This window comes from Malaclemys terrapin, chromosome 11 (genome assembly GCF_027887155.1).
Source record: "Malaclemys terrapin pileata isolate rMalTer1 chromosome 11, rMalTer1.hap1, whole genome shotgun sequence".
Taxonomy (NCBI): domain Eukaryota; kingdom Metazoa; phylum Chordata; order Testudines; family Emydidae; genus Malaclemys; species Malaclemys terrapin.
This window is the reverse complement of record NC_071515.1, coordinates 70,565,576-70,583,977: the sequence shown is the minus strand read 5'-3', so window position 1 is coordinate 70,583,977 and position 18,402 is coordinate 70,565,576. Positions and strand designations below refer to the sequence as shown.

Sequence of the window (18,402 nt, the reverse complement as noted above, 5' to 3'; positions counted from 1 at the left end):
AGCCGGAAAAGTTAGTCTGCACCCAGAGCACTGTAATAAATTAAGAGAAAATAAAATCAGTGCAGTCCCATCGGATCTTGTCCTTAGTGGATGGTAATTAAAATCTATGGGCCAAATTCAACCCTGGCATAACTCCGCTGAAGCCAGGGCAGTTAAACCCATTGGCCCCTTCTAATAATTGTGGTGCCATGGCAACGAATAGCCGCAGCCACAACAAAGAGGGGAAAAATCTATTTAGGAGTGAGGCTTTTTCTTCCTGACTCTTTGTCACACGCAATGGTGCCGCTGGCCTGCTGCTTTTGTGCTCCCTGTGCCAGTCTCAAAAGCTCCCGGCATTTATATGCAGGGCCCCTCCACCGGTCACCTGGGAGCACTTGTGGAATCCATTTGCCCTTTCTGAGCAAAGCACACGCTCTTGCCATCACCAGTTCTTTGGGGCTGCTGGACCTCTGCCAGCTTCCCTCTCTGCTATAAACCCCACAACGCACCTCTCACCCATCTCTGCTGTACACTCACCTTCCCCTCTGTGCTGCACACCCGCCCCTTCAGCGTGCTCTCTGCTCTGCTCCTACAAACGCACCTGCCCCCAGACCCTGCTACACACCCGCAAGGGAACAGGCCACGAAAAGACCAGCGCCTGCCAAAAACACAATGGGTGGGTAAGGGTTAGTCTCCACTGCTGCCCACAGACGCTCCTGGAGAGTAACCTCGCATGGGTCTGGCTGTTTAGGTGTGATACCTGACTCACAGTAGGGCTGGACGTGGGCACCTCTTTCAGGAACAGTCATTACTCAGAAACACCTGCCTCCGTGCCAGGCCTTCCTCTGAGGTGCCAACACCGCGCTCTGAAGCAGCTCAGCTGGGCTCAGAGGTGCCCTCCAATCAGACAGAGGAAGTGCTGTGTCAAGCACAGACAGCACATCCTTCTTCACTGTGGGTGGCCCCGTGTCCAGCTAATCAGCCACGCCGGCATGGGATGAGAGCGTAGCCGCAGGACGGGTACCTGGGGAGGTGATTAATGAGCGAACACAGGCACAGGGAGGAGGTGAGAGGCAGAGATGACGTGTAACTCTTGATGGGGGGGGCACAATTTAAAGGGGGCACGTGACTGCCCTACGTGTCGCCTCTGGGCTGAGGAACAGCAGCAGAGCCAGGAGCGCCAGGGCAGCGGCGAGCGAGCACCTCAGGGAGCATCTCATGGCAGCTGGGCTCGGCGGGCAGGGGCCGGCTGCGGGGGCATCGCCAGCCGGCACTGCGCTCCTTCAGGGGAAAGGCAAGAGCGCATCGGGGTGCAGCTCGGAGCAGTGCTGCCTGCCCTGCCTGGGGAGCGCCCAGCTGTGCAGAGGTGGCCTGGCTTGGGGAGCAGGGCAGGGAGGGCTTCTGGCAGTCAGGCAGTGCTCCAGCTCCCACAGCACGGAGAGCCAGGGCCCCGACTGGGCCGGACGGCTCCACCCAGCTTCTGATCCGCCAGCTCCTGGCAGGAGGCGATGGTTTTCAAACTAGGGGGGTGCGCCCCGCAGTTTGAAAACCTCTGTGCTAAATGGAAGGCAGAAATCGGGGGGTGGGAGGGTCACATGACCCCACATGCCTCCCCACAAGTCGCTTCTGGTGAGAGGAATGTAGAGGCCTGGGCTGAAGGCGAGGGGTACAGCAGACGGGGAGAGGGGAAGAGGGCAGGACAGCACTGCAGATAAGACAGGGGCAAGTGAGATGGAGGAGCTGCCTCCTTCCACCATTAAACAGCAGGGAGGATGCAGTGTGGCCTCCAGGGCCCACCACGGCACTGAGGGGTGTGTGTGGGTGTGTGTGTGGGTGTGTGTAGAAGGCCTGATACAAACAAATGGCTCTGGTAGGTGAAAAAGGAGGGGAAGGGCAAGTTTTCTATTTCAGATGCCTCCACCTGGAGCCATATCAGCAGGCAGGACCTAGGCGCTCACCTCTCATCCCCACCCCAACCTTGAGCTGCCACCAGCTCCATGTTCCTGCCTGGGCCAGTACTGTGAAGACTGGGAGCCGCCTCAGCAGTGGGAGAGGCGGGAAATGCATGTGCACCCTGGGTGATTTTACATGATCTTAATGGGACTAACTGGCCTCAAGAAGTATGCAGCTGAGCCACCAGAACCCATGAAGGCCCCCTCCCCTCCCTGCAGTTGTCTTATTGGGGGTGGGCCCCCTAGCCTGTAATCCCCACCCCGTGGCAGCTTCAGGGGGGATTTCCAATGTTGCTTACAGAGGGGTAAACGGAGGCACTGGGAGGTGCTGTGTCTTACTATGTAATATAGGGTCTGATCCAGCCTTCCGGGAGATCGAAGCAAGTCTGGCCAGAGACTTCAGCGGGAGTACGATGTGTTGCAAAGCGAGAATGTGGCAGTGCTGGGGAGTCCCACCTCCCCTGGGTGATTATATTGCCCAACCTGCCCCACAAAAAGCCAGGTAGGGATGCATCTCCACCCCCATCAACAAGTGGAAGGACAATCCAGTCCAGTGATTATGTGACTAGCCTAGGATTGGGGAGGTGTGGGTTCAAATCCCTGCTCTACTACAGATTTCCATATGACCTTGGGCAAGTCTCTCTGTGCCTCAGTTTCCCATCTATAAAATGGAGATAGTAGCATAGCCCTAATTCCCAGGGCTGTGGGGAAGACATGTTAAAAATTTGTTAGTCTCTAAGGTGCCACAAGTACTCCTGTTCTTTTTGTTAAAAAGTCTGACATGCTCCAATACTGTGGTGACAGCAGCTCTTTAAGTGCCCACAGTCTTTTAGGACCCATCCTTTTCTCAACTTTCAGGTTATAACTGGCTGTTTTTACGTAGGTCAGAATTGCTGGACATCTGTAAATTGCACATGGGTAAAATAAGAGGTCTTCTATTTTAAGGATGAATTTAGGTTCCAGCCATTCTCTGTACTCAATTCTCTCTAATCCGCCCTGTGCATCTCTTATTACACATTCTGCACTTCTTCCATCTGTGGCACTCCTACTGACGTCAATGGAATTAGACAGCTGTTAAATTTTGTATGTGGCAAACGCCAGTGCATGGATGTACTTTGTTACTGGGAATTTTTACACATTAGCATAATTTATAACACAATGTATATGTTTTCATATGTAGATAATCTAATGAAGATTATCTATGTTATTTTTACTGCATAATTACATATGAGAGGAAATAGAGTCCAGTCCTAGGACCGGGAGTCAGCAGACATGGGTTCCGGTTCTGCCCCTGTCGTGCTCTGTAGCATTTGGCAGTTACTTGACTTCACTGTGCCTCAGTTTCTCTTGATAGAACAAGGTCTAATAATACCTCTGGAAAGCACTTTGAGATCCTCCACCAAATAGCTCCATGAGCCAGATTCTCAAAAGGGCTCAGCACCCACAACTGGGGCCACGTTTTCAGAAAAGCTCTGCTCCTATTTCAACACCAAAATAAGAGGCCAGGATTTTCAAAACAGCTCAGTGTGTTTGGGGCTTTGGAAACCTGGGCCCTGTTTTGATAGCAGCTGAGCTCTTTTGATACTCTAACCCATTATGGGGGCGATGCACTTGGAACGTTGACCCCTTTGTACTATTTGCAAGTACGGGGACAGGCAGGTCTAGGCCCACCCATAACAAAAGGCCCACTCCCTCAACTAATGGACCCACTAAATCCAGAACACAAGTGAATACTTGGGACAACAAAAGAGAAAATAGGATTGGGAGTGAAGTCAAAGATTTAAAATGAGGGACCCCGAGAGGGACACTGAGCAGAGAACCCCAGACAGCATCTATGCCTCCTCAGAGGCATCTAAGAAGTAAGCGGACACTGCCATAAGGAACTTTGCCTGGAGACGTGAGTGGACAAGGGACCAGAAATAGGCCCACAGCTGCAGAGCACACACACACCCATCCCCCGTTCCAGCTTCTTCCTCCTGGAGTGATAGACGGCCATCTTGGCCAGCGCCAAGAGGAGGTTGACGAGGAGGTCCTGTGACTTTGTGGGCCATGAATGGGGTGTGCATAAATCAGGAGGTGCAGGGAGATGTGCAGCCAGACCCTCAGTAAGAGGTTCTAGAGAAGCGGGAAGAGGGGCTGCAACCTGATGTTTGCAGGGGTTCGTGAACTGCACTAGGTACACACCTGTACTCACGGCTCTGCGCAGGAGCCACCAGCTAATATCCATAGCCAGCCTTGGAACTAGAGTGGAGTACAGGCTGGCCCACTGGGGTTCCTTGCCCTCCTCAGGTGGTCACAGGTCCTACCACTTGGTGTCGGGGCAGGACGCGAGGGTGAAGAAGTGGATGATATGAAACACAGCGCATACAGATGTTCTGAGGGCATGGTTCTGAGGTGGGCATGGCTGTGGCGCAGGCTCAGGTGGCATGACAGGGGTAGCCAGGGAGACTCGGGGGACAGGGGTCCAGTGACTGGAGGGCCAGGGTTGAGGGATGGGTGGGGTGCATCCTCCTGCAGGACCCACTTGAGGACAGCAAGAGAAGCAGGAGGGAAGGCTGCCCTTACTGCCTGGAGCACACAACGGGGACGTGCAGGGCAGGCAGCCCCATGCTCTGGCTGAGCCCTGTGGGGTTTACCCAGTCCCTCTGATCATAGACCAGGAGGTCTCTGAGTCTGGTGGTACCAGCTAGGCCATCCTCCAGCACACCAAGAGCTAACCCCTGTGTGCAGATATCACAGGGCAGCAGATTGTGTCCCTGCAGAGAGAGGCAGGAGTCTGCTGTGAAACCCCTTTACCAGCTACTTGAACTCCACATGAAGGTGCAAGGTAAACTGCTGCTCACTTATACAAGCAGGTGTATTCACTTAGCACCAACGAGAGAATCAGAAGGGCTTGGAGACTATGAAGAACAAATATGAAGGCAGGGCTGTGGGATGCTCTAGAAATAGCCAACTGGGTGTGATTGTTGTTTTAGTAGCTGATAAATCTGCATCCTAGGAAGGGGGTAAGTTTAGCAATATGTTCTGTGTGTGTGTGCTCAGAGCAGGGTGGGGACACTATCTGCGTACAGCATTGTGTTATTTTGCATATACTTTGTCCTCCTTTCTACAGCATTTTGGGATCTACAGATGAAAGTGCTACAGTAAGTTATTATTTGATAGCGCTTGTCTTTGCTGCTGTGTTTATGGGAGTGTTTCCCCTAACCTGACTGCTAGCCGCATGCAATCTCCAGCTGGAGTTATGTGGTGCTTTAAACTTGAGCTAACTGGCCCAGGGGGAGGGGTGCTGATGCAAGTACTCACTCGCACTAGGCTAGCTCGGTGCTAACTAGCAATGGGTGCTGCACTGAAGACAAGCCCTAATGCTGTACGCTGCTCTCCCATCCTCTAGGAGAGGTGTTACATAGCCAGCTTTGATATCCAGGTGTCCAAATGACTTCCTAAGAGTAAGATTGAACCTGGCCAACTGCATCTGAGAGGCCAAACTCATGGCAGTCAATGAGGAGGCTGTTTGACAATGTTGAGCGAGTAGGATTCTCCCACTGAAAGCTCTGGAAACAAATTGGCAGATGGTAACAACACAAAGGTGTGGGATTATTTACCTGTGCAGGCTGCTGTGGGTATAATGAGGGTTAGGGTGTCTTTATTTTCTTTTACGCAATACGGCCTTGTCTCAGACAGGTAAATAATCAGTAACTTTGAGAGCAGCTTCCTCAGAAGAGTCCTACCTGTCCCTCGCCAGTTAAAACCAGCCCTGGTTGATGTCTTGCACTAAGGCTTTAAGTGTCCCTCTCTTCCCCTCGCCCCAGCCCCAAGGAAATAGCCTGTGTTTTGCCCAGACATCTATACAGAGGTGCTGAAACCTTCCTGTCCCCTTCCTGCTGTCCTGCCAAAGAGACCCTCTTAATACACAAGCTTTCTCTAGCACCTGCCACTTGGCGTCCTTGTTCACAACCCTACATGTGCTCATAGTGGACTTCATCCTCCTTACTAAACTGTCTTGAGTAAGAGCTTTCCCTCCCCCATCCCATCCCAAGGAGTGTAATAAGGAGCTGATTGCTGAACAAGCCTTCCGTGGGCTCTTCTCTTCCCAGGAACACCCAAATGAACTCCGGGGACCTAAATTCCTCCCTTATAACCCTCCTAAAGTCACGAGCTACCTTCTGCTTTGTTACACTGCCGTAAATCTGGAGGGACTCCATTGGCTACTGGTGAGCCATTGCTGTTACACCTGTATAAACTTGGAGTGCCCTCAAGCTGCTACTCATACTTCTGAATATGGCTCAGTGGAACTCTGGCAAAGATGAAGTTGGCTTTAGAAAGTCATCCTGAAGGACTCTGTGTTTTACCAACCCTAGGCAAAAGGTCGGGTGCTGGATGTTAACTTTTCTTTTGGGGGGTGTGACAGTCACCATCTTGGCTGACATGCCTGGGATTGAAGTAGGAGTTCTGGGGGAGCTGCTGCACCCCCTGGCTTGAAGTGGTTTCCATTATATACGGGGTTTACAGTTTGGTTCAGTGGCTCTCAGCACCCTTACTATACAAATTGTTCCAGCATCCCTGCCTCCCTGTATTTTTGCTTACATGCATCAGTCTGCCTAAAGACACTTTCCTAATCTTTCAGATATAAAGTAAGCTGTGAGGGCATCTGATTCCTCAGAGCATAAAGCAACTATTTCCAAAAATATGGTCCAGCCTTAAACGGCTTCCACAAGCAATGCTGCATTCTAGTACACAGCTTCTATGACTAGTACTGCTCTATCAAAAAAGACCCACAAATCCTTGACCGCACTCTAGCAGTGTACAACTGAACAGGATTGTGGGTATAACCAGGGCAGATTCATGCAAAATGAGCAATAAAGATTCCACTGTGGATCTCCTGGAGCAGTATGGAAAGCTAAAGGCTATCTTCCAGATTTGTTTACAATCAAGGGATAGCTCAGTGGTTTGAGCATTGGCCTGCTAAACCCAGGGTTGTGAGTTTGATCCTTGAGGGGGACACATAGGGATCTGGGGCAAAAATCAGTACTTGGCCCTGCTAGTGAAGGCAGGGGGCTGGACTCGATGACCTTTCAGGGTCCCTTCCAGTTCTATGAGATAGGAATATCTCCTTATATTATATTATTATTATTCAATTCGTGGCCATGCCAATTAAGGTTAAAACTACAACAGCAAAAATAACAGTGGAGATACATTACTTTTTTTTTTTTTTTGGTATCTTGGCATGCCAAGCGTTCAGATTGTTTCCCGGGGCAAAGACAAACACGGCCCCAATGGTACTATGATATTGACAACTATCTGCTAATAGCATTGCTAATTACAAGCAGTGCCCTAGCAATGGAAAAATCTCCCTGTCGCAGGCAGCACCCTGCACTTGTGTGCAGGAGGTTTGAACTCTGCATCAGAAGGCTGATGCTTTCTCCTTGAGTTGATGGAACAGGGAAATAGCAGGAGGTCTGTATGCAGCAGAGCTCTGAGTGACAGAGGGATTTAGGAAGGATAATCTGCTGGAACAGAGCCTAACAATTCTCACCTGATAGAGTCCCCTCAGGTGGGTGAGCTGGGGGTGAGGCCTCCCAGTGTTGCAGATCGGTAGGGAAAAGCCAAAGAATCATGGGGGTGTCTGTAAGGAAAGCTCAGCCACTCTGCACCATTCTGTGGCCTCTTTCCTTGGAGCCAGAGTAGCACTGTCTAATCTGGGAGTTGAGCAGAGAATGATGCTGCAGAGAATGGATGGTCCATGGCTCCAGCCTCCCTCACGCTCTGTGGAGTCACTTTGCTTCGTTCAGAGCTCAAGTGGAGGGATTTCTGCAGGCTCCTAGGAGGAGGGAAGGAGATGATGCTACAGAGCCTAGGTTCTACTCCACTCCCTGTTCCCCAAGGGCAGTCTGCCAGATCTCAGTCCCCTCCATTTGCAGAAGCAAAGGGAATAAGCCAGGGCACTCTTCACTGGGCTACACCTTGCTTTGCAGGTGCTGATCTTTGTACAGCACACGTACTTGGTGCCTGTGAAAATTTCTGTCTAGAGACGTACAATTTGAGAACAAATCTGCCGCTGCTGTGTTCTTCCCACACCCTGATTAACCACCAGACGTAATTAGTGATTCAAGTGGTGTATGTAAAATATTTGCTTGCTTGTTTTCTGTTGGAAAAGTATTTGTACTCCTCCTTTGCCCCCTGACGTAACTCTGGCACCATCAAAGCAAGAACATAAAGTATTTTGAAGGTCAAGATCAACATTCTACCAAGTGCCAGTTGGGAGAGGAGGAGGAGACCTCTTCGGGGCAGTGCCTAAGCCAAGTATGAGGGGAACGCTATCAATCAGCCGTATGCTGTGATGTCTGGTCACTGATTCACTGCTATCTGGATTTCAAGGACCCAGCCTTAATCTTGCTACAAAATCCAGCTGTTCCATGTACTATATATAACTCCTATGAGTCTGCCTTCCCCATCTGGGATGGGGCTAGCTCTGCTCTGGGCCATCTGCACAAGTCTGGTTGAAAATATTCCTCAATCAGTACTTTTGTCACATTTCTAAACCCAGCCATCTTACCCATGGGCCATTTCTCAGGCACACCTCTCTACAAAGCCATGCTGTAACGTGGGGAGATTGAAGACCTCCCCCACCAAGTTCTGGCTGTTGGTTTTTCATAAATCAGGCTATTCAGTGTAGCTGTAGCTGTACTGGTCCTAGGCTATTAGAGAGACAAGGTGGGTGAGGCAATATCTTTTATTGGACCAACTTCTGTTGGTGAGAGAGAGAGAGCTTGTTTCATCAACAGAAATTGGTCCAATAAAAGATATTACCTCACCTACCTTGTCTTTAATAAATCAGACTATGAATTCTGTGACTAAATCTGTCACAACAGATCTACTGACTGGATATGACACTCTCAACTAATGAGACAATGAGTGAAGTAATCCCTTTTATTGGACCAACTTCTGTTGATGAAAGAGACAAGCTTTCGAGCTTACACAGAGCTCTGCATTACCTCACCACCTTGTCTCTCATGTCCTGGATCCAACAACACTGCAAACATACAACCAGTGTCTAGGAAACGGGAGCTATGCCAGAGGGTCTTCTGCTATGTTGGCTCACTGAAATCATCTTTACTGAGTGATTGATACATTAGCTCAAAGACACTAAGTTCCACAAATAACCTTCTCCCAAACATCCTCTCTCCCCGAAGGAAGAACCTGGCACCCTGAATGGAAGTGAGCTCAGCAAGAGTTCGGCCTTGATGATCACATGATTCGCTTGCAGTCAAAACTATCGTCAGCTTTTGCCTAATGATTGACTATTTGGATTGCTAAATGTCTTTATATTACAAAGCGACCCCACTTTGTCAATGTTTGGTGAACAAATGGCTCCTGATGTGATGCTTGGCCAAAATTGCTCATGGATCCTTGAAAAGCCAAGAGATGAGTGTGTCATTCCCTGGCATGGCTCTAACCATGTGTTCTGCATATTGGCACCACGGCTATTCACTTCACAAGGCAGTTCCAAAGGGTCAGGTTCTTCCCTCAATACATATGTGGAACTCCCACTAGCATCTGCTGCAGTTGCACGTGTCTCCTGAAGGGCAGACGGCTCCGTAAGCATGCAGGGAGCTTGGAAATCTAGGTGCTAGACACATTTTCAATCCCGGAAAGATTCATTTGCAAAATGTAAATACACAACATGCGACTAAAAGGCTTTGTTGAGTTACCTTTGGGGAAAGAGAAGCAATTTTAGTAGTTTATTGGAATAAAGCTCTATAGTGGAATCAAACCTGGACTGGACTAAATATACTGTCCCCACAATGAGGTCATCTAGCCAGTTGGTCTCTTCTATCTCTAATTTGTTAGATTCATCAAATAGCCAATTAATGCTCCAGCCATGACTTGAGTTAGTCATGAGAAAAGACCTCCCTCCTTTCTCCGCCCCCCCACCCCCCTTTTAAAGTTAAGCTTGGTATGGATGCACTTGGCCTAAAAGCTGCTTGTTTCTGATCACTGCTCCAAGCTTAGGGACAGAAACCTTTCCTGGCCTTGAAAGTGTAGCTCTGTTCTGTCAAAGTGACTCCCGCAGTGACCGCTCACTGAGTATGGATCACTAAAGCATGGCTGTTACCTAACTTGTCAAGGGTGCTGAATGTCCGCTACACACAACTTCTGAGGTTCCTAGCTTTCCATTGCTGGCTCATGAGCCATCAGCCCTTGCCACAGTCGCTGATTCCTCTGAGCAGCAGAGCTGTCTTGACCCTAAGCAAAGACCTCTTCTAACACCTCACAGCCCGTGGACCAATGTAACTTTTGAATCCTGGGCACAGACACTTTCCTCTTCAAATCTGCAGATACCCTAAGGAAAAACAGGCAGCATGGAGCTGTTGAACAGAACTTGTGTGTGTTAGCTTGCATAAGCATTTCGGGCTGCATCATGCCATCTTAGTGTCATCAATACGCTCATGTCACACACTGGGCCATGTGTATATAAGATTCTCTGCATAATTTTTTTTTTAACCTCCCCTGTATCTGTGGAATGGGTTGCGTGAGTCTCAGTCCAGCTCCCTACTGGACCAGGGTCCCCAGAAATGATACCCTTGTGTGAAGTCTCCTCAGAGGCCAAGAACTCTCTATGGAGAGAGCTATTCTGGCCAGGGTTGGGGTGCATTGGGAGGGGCAAAGTGTGGGAAGCTTGCACTGTTGCTACCCATACTGTACACGCTCTGTGGTGCAATAGAGGACAATCGCGTAGCTACATCAGTGCTAACTACATATAACTGTACTGAAACCAAACACCCTCCATCTTTCTTCCCCTGCTGCCCAAACCCCAAATGGACAAAAAATTCCCAGTTAGACTCTTCAGCAGCAGCAACCAGAGCAAGAGGAGTCACCTTGGGGAAGTCCATGGTTTCATAATCAGAACCTCCCTTTTAATTATCCCGAGGATGGGGCTGTAAACACAATCATTCAATCAGTGTTATGGGGCAGTCATGCTGCATTTGCATTAACATAAATGAGTGCTCATGTGACACTGAACTAATCCGATCTGACAGCAATTGGCTAATGCTCAATGATAGAAGCCCTACAGCTAAGCTTGCTCTGTACGGTTCCAGGACAGCTTTCAGCACTGTGGAGAAGATGGCTTGAGCTGAGAAAAGATAGATTGAACTCCTAGGGCCCAGCAGCTCATTTTTAGGACACATGCTCCTTGGATTCATAGGAGCGAGAAGTAACTTATAAAACCCTCCTGCAAGGGCAGGATCCTACCCTACCCTACCCTTCTCACTCTTTGTTCAGTCTAACTTTGAAAGCACTAGGCTATGGTGTTCCACCACTGTCCTGGATGGACTTCTGTAGCCAGATACACACTGCGCTTTCAGGAAGCTTTGACAGATTCCACCTCAACTTTCCTTTAGTTTCATTGCTTTCCACCTAGTACCTGTATAACTAATGTTTGGTGCCAACCCCCTTCACAGGGGACTGCTAAAGGTTTTATGGAAAATGACCTGTTTCTATTCTGCTGGACTCGATGCTGACCCAATGGTTCAATGTTGTGTTGCAGAGGTGAAAATGATACAGCCTAGAAAAGAGAGAGAGAGTGTGTGTGTGTGTGTAAGAGACTACTGCATGGAAGAGTAGCGTGAGATAACATGTGAATTCTGGGTAGCCCCAAGCCACTTGGCAACTAACCCATACTCCAAAGCGGGGACACAATCTCATGACTTGTGCAATGATGCAGAAATTAAAACAATAGACTTATTCCTGATCCTACCACATACTGTAATTCACAAGGTGTAATTTTCCAAATGTAAATTGATTAAACCACATGTCCGTCCCTTCTATGTGTTGGGCATCTCTAAACTATCTTCTTAAAAGCTGCTTGCTGTACACACCACTCTTGCTAGTACTCCTGCAGGATCCCTGTGATCTCTAGCTCAGTGGTATCTCCCTAGTGTTCCATAGTTATCCTGCTAACAGTGGCGTGTTGACAAAGTGAGAGATGCTGGTGCATCTGTCGGGGTCACTTATGCTGGTTTAATGCAAAATGGGTGAAATTCACCCCTCACTCCCCAAGCAAAGGTTTGGAACAAGAGCTATACGCCACTGAAGTGGTACTTTATGCCGCTCTCTGTACAGTGGTCAGTTTTCCCAATACACCCACCATTGGCCAACCCACTCTCTCTCCCCCCTGCTTGCCCGCTAGCTCAGGCAACACATGATCACAGGACTGCCAAACATTTTTCTCCCAAGTTACACTTAGCAGCTCATAGCAATCTTATCCTCATCCAGCTAAGTCAGGTCCTCAGTGGTGCTCTGCTGGTGTAAGACTGCATGGTCAGCCCCTTGTTTTCTCTTTGTGCAGAAGCTTGGGAGGGTCACGTGGCAGAACTGGGGCCCCATTAGTCATGCAGGGGACAGTGGATTGTTCCAGTTAGACAGCTGCAAAATATGAACTTTCTGTCAAACTAGCTGCAGAACCCCTCCACCTATTAGGAAAACGAGACTCTTAAGGGAAAGCACCAGCCTGATCATGCAGAGAGACTAGTGAGCAGGAAACCTTTCCCTAAGTGTCAAATGTCGTACAGTACTTCCTAGGGAAGGGAAGCAAGGGAACACATTCCTTTCATCTCAGGTAGGGGCCAATTCTCTCCTCAGTTATAGTGGTGCAATTCAGCTGTAGTCAATGAAGTTACTCTGGATTTTCTCCAAAGTCAAGGAGAGAATTTGGTCAGTGTTCCAATACTGCCTGACCAATTCTGTCTCATTTCTTTGTTGGGCTCCCTCATCTGTCTCCACCTGTTGTCTCTTGTCTTCTGGACTGCAAGCCCTTTGGGCAAACATCCCCTTGTTTTGTTTGTCCAGCACCTAGCACAATGGGGCTGTGGCCCACAACTGGCACTCGGGTGCTACTGTGATACTGCTACTAATAAAATAGCATTCCACTGCCGGCAAACACGTGTATCGTGCTCATTTGCACGTAACCATTGATCTCCAAGCAGGCTACACAGGCAAGTGGAGATTTGCTATCACCGTTTTAGAGCTGGGGAAACTGAAGCCAAGAAGTCTAGAGCCTTGTCCAAGATCAGACAACAAGCTGGTGACAGAGCCAGCGCAGAAGCTAGAAACTTTGTCTTCTAGGTCTGGGGCTTGATTTCCCTCCCCCCACACTTTACATCAGTCTTACTCCAGTGCAATTCCATTGACTTCAGATGACTTAGGGCAGGGGTAGTCAATAGGTGGTCCAAGGGACAAATCCAGACTGCTAGTTACATTTGAACAAACCACAACATCTTTTTAGGTTTCAGAGTAGCAGCCGTGTTAGTCTGTATCCGCAAAAAGAAGAACAGGAGTACTTGTGGCACCTTAGAGACTTAACAAATTTATTAGAGCATAAGCTTTCGTGGACTACAGCCCACTTCATGCATCCGAAGAAGTGGGCTGTAGTCCACGAAAGCTTATGCTCTAATAAATTTGTTAGTCTCTAAGGTGCCACAAGTACTCCTGAACATCTTTTTATTTACTTATTATTAGTGTTGTTATTGTTTGTATTTTCTCTGGCATCTGGACCTTGACTATTCCTTGACCAAGAAATCTGGACCTTGGCAAAAAATAATTGATTACCCCTGACTTAGGGTATGTCTACATCACAATGAGAGGTGGACATACATACCTGAGCTAGCTGTAAATCTAGCTAGCACAGGTGCCCTTAGCAGTGAAGCTGCCATAGTGGCACAGACTTTACCCTGGGCCTATGCTGAGTACCCAGGGCTCCAGATGGGCTTGTACAGTTCATGCTGAAGTGTGTGCTGCTGTGATTTCATTGTGATTGGTACCTGAACTAGTTCTAGGAAAGCTAGCTCAGATATACCGCCGGTTGCACCTACCCCCTGATTGCAGCATAGAGTAGACCTATGCCTACTCCAGTTTTACACCAGCGTGAGTGCGAGCTGGGCCAGGCTCCTATGCTCTAAATAAGAGAGATAAGATGAAACGTATCACTTGTTAGAATTTACTGCCGTATACCAGAAGAATCTAGAGGCTGTGATCTCAATTGGCACCTCATGGTGCTCGGCACTATATGTTCACAGAGCAAGAATACTTTATTTTATATTATGCTACTGCCTACAAGCCCTAATGAGGGAGCAGGACTCCATGGTGCTCGGTGCTGTACGCACATACTAAAAGCCAGGGCTGGCCCAAAGAGTGTTTCTCATGATGAGACAATGACAGCTGAATAAAAGGGGGAGGGGGAGAAGAAGGAGTGTGTGCAAGACAAATGGTGGAAGGAATGCTGATCAAATAGACTCATTTGAGTCTAAGTGGACAAGATAAACACCCCACCAGAGAAAAGAAGCAGTTCTGCATCCTTATTTTTACGGAGAGGGCACTGAGTCGCAGAGTAACTTGGGGCCATGTATAAAAGAAGTTCAGCACCTGCAATCCGGGACCAGATTTTTCAAACAAGCTAAGCTCCCACTTGAGCTGCAAAACAAAGGGTCGGACTCTTGAAAGTTCCCAAGAGGCGGTGGGGGAAGCTCTTGAGAGTAGCTAGCCGCAAGTGTCGCGGTAGGAGTTATTGAGTGCTGAGCACCTTTGGCAATTCATGTCACCCAGGAAGTTTGGGGTAGAGCTGGGTTTGGGACCCACCTTATTGCTACCTGCGCTGTTAAACCTCCAGTGCAGGGACCCCTGATTTATTTGGTGGCTGTACAGTGCCTAGCCAATGGGCCCTCTTCCATGAGGGGGGCTCCTTCCTAGCTCCCACCTCAATACTAATCTCTTGAGCCCCAGTCCTGTCTTAATTGCAAAACCACCCTTCTCACTTATCACACTAAAACAAAAAAAAAAAACCCTGTCCTCTACGTGTGTGGCAACATTTCCCCAAAATGCTCCAAGCATACAGCACTGATAGCAACCACCGATATCACTGTGGCTAGTTACTTTAGGAAGCAATGGCAGGGAGTGGGGCAAGTGGCTAAACCACAGAATTAGGGAGCCTAGCCCTCTGGGCTCTATTTCTGGTCTGCCTCTTTCTCTGCAAGTCATTTAAGCTGCCTGTACTTCAGTTTTTCTAGCTGTAGAATGGGAACAATAATACTTTCCTGGTGCACATGGGTACTCTGAGTTAGTGTTTGTAAAGCAGGCTGAAAGCATTCAATGGAAGAAATCACTATACGGGCCTGCAGACACTATTCTAATACAACTAAAGAATATTTTGTGCTGTTATTTGTAACGCTTTTAGGAGAAAGTATAACTGAGAAATGGAGCAAGTCCTCAGGAAGAGCTGTGAATTGCTGCAGTGTAACTAACAGTGGTAGGACTGGTTTTGCCTGTTTTGTTGACAGAACCTCTTGGGAATTTTGTTGCACCTGACATTTTTCAATAATCCACTGGAACTTCAACCTGAATGGACTCAAACGCACAACCTTGTCAATGGTGCTTGGGTATGACATCATTACACAGAAATAAAGCATTCTGGGGATGAGGCTATTATGAATCAGAATGGCAAATTTAATTAAAAATGACTCACTTGCATCCTGCAGATTTAAAGAGCTAGATGGAAGCTATTCAGCCTTTTTTAACAATAAAACTACTACACATATATGGCAGAAATAATCTAGTCCATACAGAACCAATTCCTCGATAATTGGACGTGTTCTCTACCCCGCTGATGTGTGAATTCTTAAAGTTGTCTCCACTACTGCTATTAAACAACCAATACAATCAGAAAACGGTGATGAGGGTTCATTTAAATCGTTATGCAGCATCAGCTTTCAGAAAAGGAGTGGCGTGAGAAAAGTCTTCCCAGACCAATGCATTTGAATTCATCAATGGGAAGTGTTATTAACTGTCAGTCACAAAGAGCTAGTAAGTACATAATTGGCATGCAGGTTCCCCAGGTAGGAGACAGCTATTGGAGCATCAGATGCTTGCCAGCAAAGAGGTGAATGTGTTTTGGAAGAGGTACCCGCCCCCCGCAGTGAAACAATCCAGGAGATGGATGCAGAAGTAGCTGGTAATGGCTATTTCACCCAAGAGCAACTGAGAGAGACCAAAACGGAGGAGGGGGAAGCATAGCTAGTGGCAATGGAAAGCAGAAATGTAAATTAATTAAAAAAAAAGCCACCACCTCTCCTACCATTTGCTATTTCAAGCCAGACAAATGACTAGGGCAGTGAAGGATGCTCCTGTCTTGTAGCTCTCTATATCACCCCCATGCAGCCATTCGCCTTTGTTGCAGATCTTCTCCTAGCAAGGTGCATTTTTCTGGCTCAACCATCAAGCAGGGCATGGTCAATACAACAGCACTGAATGGGGAAGATGGATTGTCTATGAAGTACTGGGTGTCTTTCCAAATCGGACCATTTTAAACCAGAATCTGTACAAATCTAGAGGCTTTTCTTAACAATCCTTTCTAGATCAGCCCCGGAGAAGAGACCCCAGAAAAGGAAGGAGGGTTACAAGGCATTAACCCATCCGCCCCCAGAACCCCCTGCAAGTCCTGTCAGGCAGGCAAGGAGAAAATACCGTGGGAGGGGGAGGACTTACCCAGCAGGGAGGAAAGAGACTTGCAAGTGACAGACTTGCAAGTAGATTCATGGCTTGGTCACTAATTGCTGTGGGCAGCTGTCAGTTTTCTCCCCTCGCTTATAGCATGATGAGCTCACGCATTTAACGGAAACTAGCATCGCAACTTCGTAATCAAGGAGTCCGGGAAAGGCACATCCAGTCCTTCCGCCTTGGCAAAGCCCCCCAGGCAACTTCGGGGAAACCCAGGAGAGGCGTTCAGCCTCTGGGGCATTTTCACTCCCAAACAACCCAGCTGCGCTTTTCCTTCCAACCCAGCCCCCTTCTCCCCTTTCCCCGCCACGCTCGGGAGAAACTCAAATCCCAACTTTGTGCCTTTGCTCGCTTCTCTGCACGCTCCCGGCCCCCAGCCCGGCTCAGGGGGCGGCTACCGCACAATCGGCAGGTCTTGGGCAGGAGCCGGGGTGGGGGATACATCACTGGCGTGGCTGGCGCACAAAGCAGCTGCTTTTCTCACTGAACACAGAAAGGAAACCGGAGTGACACCCCCCTCCACCGCCTGCAGCCCCTGCAAGACCCCGTCAGCTTTTGCAAATCCGCTTTTCCTCCCTCCTTTGTACATGCGGCTTTGGTCCCCTCCCCTCCTGCGGCGCCCGGGCTTTATTTACCTGGCGGCTGCAGCGTCTCCCTGGGATGCTTCGCCTTGTGCCTTTGTTGTGCGCGCTCTGCCCCGGCTCCAGCAGCAGCAGCGGCACCTTGCCTGGCCTGGAGAATAAGCCTGATGCATCCCCCACCCCCACTGGGCTTTTGCAAGCGGTTGTCAGCCCCTGGTTTAGTGCGTCTCCACGGCAACCCCGGGGAAGGGGGGCGCGAGAGCGGCGCGTGCGGAGCTGATTGGGTAGCAGGAGCCTCTGTCAGGCTGGGGGGGGGGGGGGGGCGGCCCTTTCATGGGCAGAGCGGAGCGGCCTCCGGCTGCAGCACGGCGCGGGGTGCAGCTGGGCCAGGCACCCGCCCCGCGAGCCGATGGGAGGCCGGTTCCCGCGGAGATACCGGGCAGAGTTGCTGCTGCCTATGTCCCCGTAGCCCCCAGGCGGAGGCACAGAGCTTGCAGCCTAAAGGGCCGGGATGGGGGGGAAGTGACCCGGGGGATGCGAGGCAAGTGGCTTATCCGTGCCATGGCTTGTGTGTGTGTGGACCTGTCGCCCACTGCTTTCTGCCTGGCGTTACCTAGATGCCCCCTTATAGGACCATGGCAGAGCTGAGTCAGGCAGGATTTGATGGTGGAAAGGGTTGTGACCCCCAGCCAGGCTCCACATGGAGGGGATGGACAGGAGATGGCTGTGGGGGAATGGGACATTGAGGCTGGCAGCACAGGCAGGGTGGCAGGTGGGGTAGGAGGGATGGGCAGAAAAGAGGAGCAGAGCTGTGGAGGGCCAGGAAAGTGATAAGAAGCTTAATCCTGATGCCACGGGAGTCTCCTGCATGCGTCCTCAGAAAGGGAAGGAGACAACAGAGGTGGGGTTGGCTGTTTGGAGCATGTGGTTTATCTAGTTGACTTATGTATCAAATGCTGGGCATTTCCTTGGCAACAGTTGGGTGTATCTAGGGTGACCAGACAGCAAGTGTGAAAAATCGGGATGGGGGTGGGGTGTAATAGGAGCCTATATAAGAAAAAGACCCAAAAATCGGGACTGTCCCTATAAAACCGGGACATCTGGTCACCCTGGGTGTTTCATAATGGGATAAGCATGCAATTCCCAGACTAGCAATTGGCCAGATGCATTTGCAAGCTAACATCTCAACAAGGATCTTGCAGGTTCTTTGGTGGTGGGGCATTAAGAGAGGAAATGGGGTTGTATTGGCTGGAGCAGGGAAATTTGGGGTCTGGGATAAGTAGACTGAGCAGATCACATGAATATAAAAATGGACAAGGATTTCTTATGTCTTTGTAATGAAG

The 18,402-nt window shown here is 49.3% G+C and overlaps 1 protein-coding gene across 1 annotated transcript in view; it reads right to left on the bottom strand.

Moving 5' to 3' along the window:
• The window catches only part of LOC128845716 (uncharacterized), a 91,843-nt gene extending 74,647 nt beyond the window's left edge, over positions 1–17,196 (bottom strand). Inside the window, exon 1 of the mRNA XM_054044646.1 lies at positions 17,114–17,196. The gene's annotated coding sequence lies outside the window, so the exon portion shown is untranslated. The remainder of the gene's footprint in view (positions 1–17,113) is intronic.
• Between the last annotated feature and the right edge of the window lie 1,206 nt (positions 17,197–18,402).